The sequence below is a fragment of the Erpetoichthys calabaricus genome, chromosome 3 (genome assembly GCF_900747795.2).
Source record: "Erpetoichthys calabaricus chromosome 3, fErpCal1.3, whole genome shotgun sequence".
Taxonomy (NCBI): Eukaryota; Metazoa; Chordata; class Cladistia; order Polypteriformes; family Polypteridae; genus Erpetoichthys; species Erpetoichthys calabaricus.
In genome coordinates, this window is record NC_041396.2 from 232,715,925 (window position 1) to 232,723,595 (window position 7,671).

General features: G+C 37.1%; 1 protein-coding gene across 3 annotated transcripts in view; it reads right to left on the minus strand.

The window, feature by feature from the left end:
- The window catches only part of lats1 (large tumor suppressor kinase 1), a 67,710-nt gene extending 63,020 nt beyond the window's left edge, over nt 1–4,690 (minus strand). For 2 of the 3 annotated variants that reach the window (XM_051925290.1, XM_028791260.2), the window contains exon 1: nt 4,512–4,690. The gene's annotated coding sequence lies outside the window, so the exon portion shown is untranslated. The remainder of the gene's footprint in view (nt 1–4,511) is intronic. The other variant, XM_028791261.2, reaches the window with a different exon arrangement.
- Nucleotides 4,691–7,671: the final 2,981 nt, after the last annotated feature.

Genomic DNA, 7,671 nt, shown 5'->3' on the forward strand with positions numbered 1-7,671 from the left:
TAGATACATATTTGACCCTCTTTTATTAATTGATCAACTTTAATTGTTAAAAATTTGCAGCTTGAAAATGCAATGATAATATCTTAATTCATAATTCGCCTGCCTCCTCACTCACTCACTCACTCACGTCCATCCGAAGCTGAATGTGCAGTCGCCTTCTGCGCACGTCCGAAGCCGAATGCACAGTCGCCTTCTGCGCAGCTGCCCGAAAAACCTTACGAGACCGACATCCAACCCCAACATCGCGGCAGGCGGCGTAATTTGCGGCCGCAAAAATTCAAAGAGAAAGGCGACTTTGATTAAAGCTCTAGAGGCCTGAAAGGCGATTTCGACCACAGCTCGAGGCCTAATTATGCATTCTGATGCAATTACGCATTCATTCAATACACCTATATCAGGTTTGTGGTGCTTATACTTATTACTATTCCATATTGTACTGGAACATTCATCATTTAATATTATACTATAGGCCTGGAAAATTCATCAACTAACAGTACAAGCCTGTACAGTAATGAGTAAAGCGGGCTACAATCATTACAAAACAACTTCTTCGTTACTTATCATTTGTTCTTCATACACTGCTGACACAAACTCGTGCCCGTTTCATCTTACGTTGTCGAAACGGGCTCTTTGTCTAGTTTTCTATAAAAGATTTCATGTCCTCATTATGCATATAAAAATTTAATATTAAAGTATCACAAACTGTCTTCATTACTGAAACAATTTACTTTTCTTTAAAAATAGGTGCGTATGGATGTAGTTGGTTGTCAGCCATATTTGTAGTCCATTAACTATCAGCACTGAAACCACAACAGCGACTCTGACAGCACACTCTAACACATCTCTTAATATTTGTCACAGCAGTTCACATATTTGCATAACACATTTATAAAAATTGCTCAAAGTCCATTCAAATTCATTTTTAACAATATAATGGAATTTGTTAACCAAGATTACCAACAGGTCATATTCACATCACATATCAGGGTTCAAAGTTCATTTTTGAAATTGGGAGGGAAGGGGGGTATGAAATTGTTCTTAGGGAGGTCAAAAACCAATGTGAATATGAGTGGGTGTGTGAGTGAAACCTGTGTTGGTCTGATACCCTAACCAGGTTCTTTTTATACAATGTGACCAGGACTACCAGGATAGACTCTTGCTCTCTGCTCCTCTGAATTGGAGTGGGTGCAAGAATAACTATGACTATTATTGACTTCCCAGTGAACATGTTTGCTTTTCTAAATGTAAATTTTAAAAAGCCCATAAGAGAAAGTAAAAGTGAGTTATGGGATCCTACACTTTAAAAAATGGTTCCTAATGCACTTTACTGGGTCATGTTTTTTCTCATAGACCCAATGCTCTTCAAAAAACCATTTCATTTCAGGAAAGGTCCTATATATTGGAATTGATTATTTTGGCTTTGAAAAGGTTCCCAATATGTGGACAAAATACTAACAGATCTGTTATTAGTCTGTGTTATTGCCCTTTAAAAATCAGGAACCCTTAGGTATTTTATAAATCTATTATCATCTACTCATGGTTATTTGTGGAAGCTGTTATTGATCTAAATAAAGGTTCTTGCTATAACATTCATAATGATGTGTTTTCTGGGAACCAAAAATGGTTCCTCTATGGCAGGGGTGCCCAACTCCAGTCCTCGAGGGCCGCAGTGGTTGCAGGTTTTCATTCTAACCCTTTTCTTAATTAGTGATCTGTTTTTGCTGCTAATTAACTTCTTTTGAATTCATTTTAATTGACTTGCTGCTCTATGGCATCTCACTGAAAAAACGCTCTGAAACCTTTATTTTTAACAGTGTATGGAATTTCCTAATTTTTCTGCTGAAATATCCTTCTTTTCAGAGTTATACAGATGGTAGCCTTCTATAGACGATTTTCATAATGCTCGTTACCCTTGAGCATTGTTTACATTTTGTGTGTGTCACAGATTTTTTACTTTTCTATAAACATTTTATAGAACTGATGATTGTGTGTTTCTTCAAATTCCTCAACATAGCCATGAACTGGCAGCTGTTTGTTTTTTTCAAATAAAAAAGAACAAACCTGAACACAAATTCACTAAACAATCCAAGTCAGTTTACTGAAATTCTGCATTAGTCTGTTTTTAGCTTTCAATTTAACAAAGTTTACATATTATATATATATATATATATATATATATATATATATATATATATATATATATATATATATATATATATACACACACATACATACATATATACATATATATATATATATATATATATATATATATAAGTGCAGTTTAAACAAAGGGAACAGCAAGCCCTGTGTTCTTCCTTCTGCTGCAAACCTAAACGCAACTCTGCTGAACAGCCAACTACCAAAGTGTGCCACTGGGATAGGCACCAGCTATACTGTGACCCTACCCTGGTTAAGCAAGAAAGATGCCTATAAAAGTTGCCTACAGAATTTACAATACCAATACACATCTGGGCATCAACACACAATGTTAATAAAGGGCACTTGCCAATGACTTTCTGAGCTGAATCCACTCCCCACTAGCCATGATGGCTAATTATGGTGCTGCACTGCCGCATAGTAAGACGAACAAGGTAGTAAATAAAGTGCATAGTCTCCTTTTAAAATGGCTAAATTTAAACAATAATGGTTAACTTTTTGGCATTTTTCCTTCTTAAAATGACATGGATATTCTATTTTACAATACAGTATGTATGTAATCGCAAGACATGGATCAAAACTCAGTAACATTTTTGGCTTGGAAAATGGCCATATTTGGTAATTTGGACCTATGCGCTCTAAACCCCATTGTAAACTGCAAGAACAGACAAGTTATTTTTTTAATTGATTAAAAAATGCTTCACTTTAGAATATAATTTCAAGTGGCAAATTAATATGTTCCATTACTGTTAAATGACAACTTCGACTTGAAAAATACCAAACGTGTACTTTCAAAACTGTATGCCACTGTGACCTGATTTAATTGTGTGGAGAGCGCTTTGAGTAGTGAGAAAAGCGCTGTATAAATGTAAAGAATTATTATTATTATAATTAAAACACAAAGAGGCCACAGGTTTAAAAGCAACAACAACAGCAAAAAATCTGTCACAGATTGAAACGCTTGGAGAATGGCGACATCTTTCAGCTGTACTACAGTTAGTCTATTTGTTGTGGATATAAATATTGTAAGATCGTGCAATTAATCACGGAGAAACCAACTTGTTCTTTCTTTTTTTAGCTATCCACCCCTTTTTAAAACCGGCTTATCCTGAGAAGGGTCGCTAGGAATTTGGAGCAAACATCAGGCGCAAGGCAAGAAAGCCACCTGGACAGACCATCAACCCACTACAGGCTGAATACACTTAAACACAAGCATACAAATGAGCCAATTTAGTACCACCAGTCTACCCAAACTATATGTCTTTGGACTGTGGAAAGAAACCCATGTAGAGAATATGCAAACTCCCGATTGCGAATAAATCCTACACTTAACTCTCCCTTATAGTCTCTGTGTACCATGTACAATGGAGTGTCACCAACAAAGCAGAAAGCTGGCAGTTGACTATTCAGTTGGAAATGGGATTGTCACTGAAATGTTCATATTCTAGTCTTGTAAGTGCATTACATTTAATTCTAAAGTCAGCAATTAGATTATTTGAATATCGCTATATACAGTAGCGCACTCTTTCAGATGTCAAACGGGTCCTAAGAGAAAACATAAGCACGAAGAAAGCATCTGTGACGTGAACCCTGCTCTATCCTGGTTGCTGTGCCGACCGTCAATCATGTTACCCAATTACAAGCTCAACCCATACTCAAAACACTACTATCAAATACCCGCTTCTCGTTATACCGACGCTTTAAACACGTGAATTTCCTACTAGACTGCCAACAATAACCTGCATAAAAATGACGCAATAGTCAGAGGAGCACGTCTGATGTGAAAACTTTCAAATTCTGGTTTTCGCTCACCACTAAGGCTGACATGAATGAACCACCAATGATCAATCCGACCAGTCACGTCAAAACAGGTAGTGCTACTGTATCTTGCACTACAGTGAGCCCTCCTTAGTTTTGAGGCTATATCATCGTGCCAAAGCAATAAAATCAGCTGACTTTATATGATTCATCCTCTCACCATAACCATTCCTAACTTTTCGTTAAATTGGAAAGCTGCAAAAACAAAAAGGGACATTACACGCAAGCTCACTAACACACTTCCCTCTCCGACAGTTCCCTTACGCTTTTCCCAGGCTCCAGTGTTTACTCAGGCCTCATGGGCCCAACGAAGGCGTGTCTGGGATTTCAGACCGACTATGTATATACACTAAACATGACAAGTAAACTTTCTCCAAGGTGACCCTCGTCATATTGTGTCCCAATAAACCACTGCAGTATTACCACCAGTAAGAGCGTTAGAATCACAATGTTTCTTCTTGCCAGTGGGCGAAGGATTAAAGAGGAAAGGAGACAGATCTGGAAAAGATCGCACATATAGCATTAGATCTTACCTACAAGGTCTGTTGTACCCCAGATGGAAGAAACGCAGAAGTGCTTACAGTTAAATTCTAATCTCGGTGGTCGAGGTGTTTATTACTGTTGGAATTAAGACCCCGTATAAGAATGCCACCCGAATTCCCCTTTCTCCCGGATCTTGCTCTAGTCCGTCACCTTGGTAGCCCGGATGAGGTTTTTCCCATTACCCATCAATCCTTGCTTCAACAAAGTTGGCAGAATGGAAGCGTGAGGTGTAGAAAAGTAGGTGCGTGCGTGTGGTACGGAGCCAACTTCGGACTGTTTGTATTAAATACACGGAGCAAATATAAGTAATCAATGGAATCGTTAAGGCAGTTCTTGAATATAGTGATGTGCCAAACGAGCCGTTATGATAGAATGCTCATGTATGTCTTAACACCAGTGTAGCGTGAATGAATAAACTCTTAGCTTTTGGTCCGGTATTGCACCCATCGTGATTTATGCAACGACCTGTATGACTCGAGTTATTTTAAAGTTTTAGGATTAGTGTTTAGGATGTGGAAAAAGTCCGGTGACATAGGATAATTCACCATTGGCATTCCCAGTCATAAATGGAGCTACAATGTTCTGTATGAGAAGTGGCCATTACAAAATAAATTTTGAAATCGCAGCGCTGTGCCATTGCCGTGGGACCTTACTGTGTGATACAAAGATTTACAGAATTGTACATCGATTATACTAATAACGGGGAAGTGGCACGCATTGCATTATACAAAATGTAAAAACTCTTAAGATCATTAGCCAATACAGTATTATCAAAAAGAAATGGCTCCACTTTATTATAAGAAACTGACAAAGACCACTTTACCATCAGATTCATATTATCTCGTTACAATCAACTACTCGGATGTAATACTACCAAAAGTTAAGACATCCATCCATTTGTTTTCTAAGCTGACTTTTCCAGAGCAGATCGTGGGGCGCACACACACACTAGGGCCATTCACATTTCACTCGACGCGGGGTGCGCTTAACCTCTGATCCTTTTGTCCATCATACATATGATATTTTGCTTCAGGCTCCTGATCATTTTGTCCATAAAATATTATGTAGCCCCTGATCAAAGTATATCACAGTGTATTAATGCGCTGACGCCCCCAAATCTTGCAAGAAAGCATGTGGGAATCAAACAGAGGGCCAAGACCCTTGCCTAAAGAAGGGACCTGAGTTGCCTCGAAAGCTTGCATATTGTAATCTTTTTAGTTAGCCAATAAAACGAGTCATTTTGCTAGACTTCTCATTATAGCTATAATATAAAATATTTATGTTCATTATAAAGATTCTGGCCTTTATATATTTGCCTTACTCCCAATCAGGCAAACTTTATTTTATATAGCATCTTTAAAAGTATGCACCATCACAAGTTTCTTTACAGTGCAAATAGGATTACAGAACAGCATTAATAAAAAACAATGTACTGCACTGCAAGAAAAAAAAAAACAAAGAAAGTACAAGAACTTGCAAAGAAATACTAGGATGGCCTTGGAAGGATACCATGCCTGAGTAATTTTTAACATCAAGCATCAAAAGAAGACATACAAATCAAGAACAGACATATTATAACATTAGAGAAGTGGGAACATATTTGTAGTGAAGCACAAAGTAAAAGTAACAAAAGAAAATAAAGATTAAACCAAGCCATACAAGAACACTAAAAAAACAAAGTCCAAAGTAAAATAACAGGTATAAAAGATGAATTCTAGGTTGAGTCTCCATGGCTAGCAGACCAAGCATACATTTCTACTATTCCACAGTATGTTACATCAGAAAAATTTGTTATTTTTTGGTGAGTTAGGTAAAGTGTTACTTAAGTCTGGCTGAAACTGACATATTTATGTAGCAGAAAATAGTAATGAAAACTAATTTTCCTTACACTTGGGATCACATTTACACATCTACTTGTTTTCTAAAATTAGGTTTACAAAGCATGATACGTGACTTCCATCCATCCATTTTCCAACCCGCTGAATCTGAACACAGGGTAACGGGGGTCTGCTGAAGCCAATCCCAGCCAACACAGGACGCAAAGAAAGGGAACCAGTCCTGGGCAGGGCGCCAACCCACTGCAGATATGTGACTTTACATGTGCAAATATGCTCCTTAAAGTATTAAGTACTCATATAATGGATGGGAATAGCAGCCAGATTTACGTTTGCAAGGCACAAATGGCACAAATTTGCCATCTAGTGGATAATGTCGCTCATAGCAATATGCATTACATTTAATTCATTTTATTGCTACCTTTCTCCCTGGCAAGCCAAATTAACATTTAGAGATATCTCAAAATGAATTTCAGATATCTTAAAGTATAATTTACTTTTTCAGATATCTGAAGCTTATTTTGATATATCTTAAAATAATTTCCTTTACAGGAAGCCCCACTGAAATAAGAAATTTTACAGGAAGTGATTTTGAGATATATTGAAAAGTATTTGAGGTATCTTGAAATATGCAGAAGCTTATTTTAGGATATCTTGTAATGCATTTCAGATATCTCAACATGTACAGTTATTATTTCAAAATATCTTGAAATCTATTTGAGATATCTAAAATGCATTTTAAGATACAGTACCTTAAAAAGGATTTTGAGATATTTCTCATTTTATTTTTCCAGTCTTACACAGAAGAGATTCAAAACTTTAGGTTATTGTAGAATATTGCAATATTTGCTTTAGACTCATGCCCATATAGGATTTTCTATAAAACACATAAAATTACATGTAAAAGTTAACTAAATGAAATAGAGGATTATTATCCTTATGAAATATTCACACTTGCTCTCTGTTTTTCTGATATGATTTCTGGTTTTCCACCCTGAGATGTGCACTGTTAAGTTCCTAACTATAAATTAGCTATGTGTACAACACACATGATAACTCTAAGCTGACTTGGCTTTGTTCTGTTTTTCTCTTATAAAGAGGCATATACTTAAGAATTATATTTCTCTAAAGAAATTCCCAAAGAAATGTTATGCTGGGCGACACGGTGGCACAGTGGTAGCGCTACTGCCTCGCAGTTAGGAGACTCGGGTTTGCTTCCCGGGTCCTCCCTGTGTGGAGTTTGCATATTCTCCTCGTGTCTGCGTGGGTTTCCTCCGGGCGCTCCGGTTTCCTCCCACAGTCCAAAGACATACAT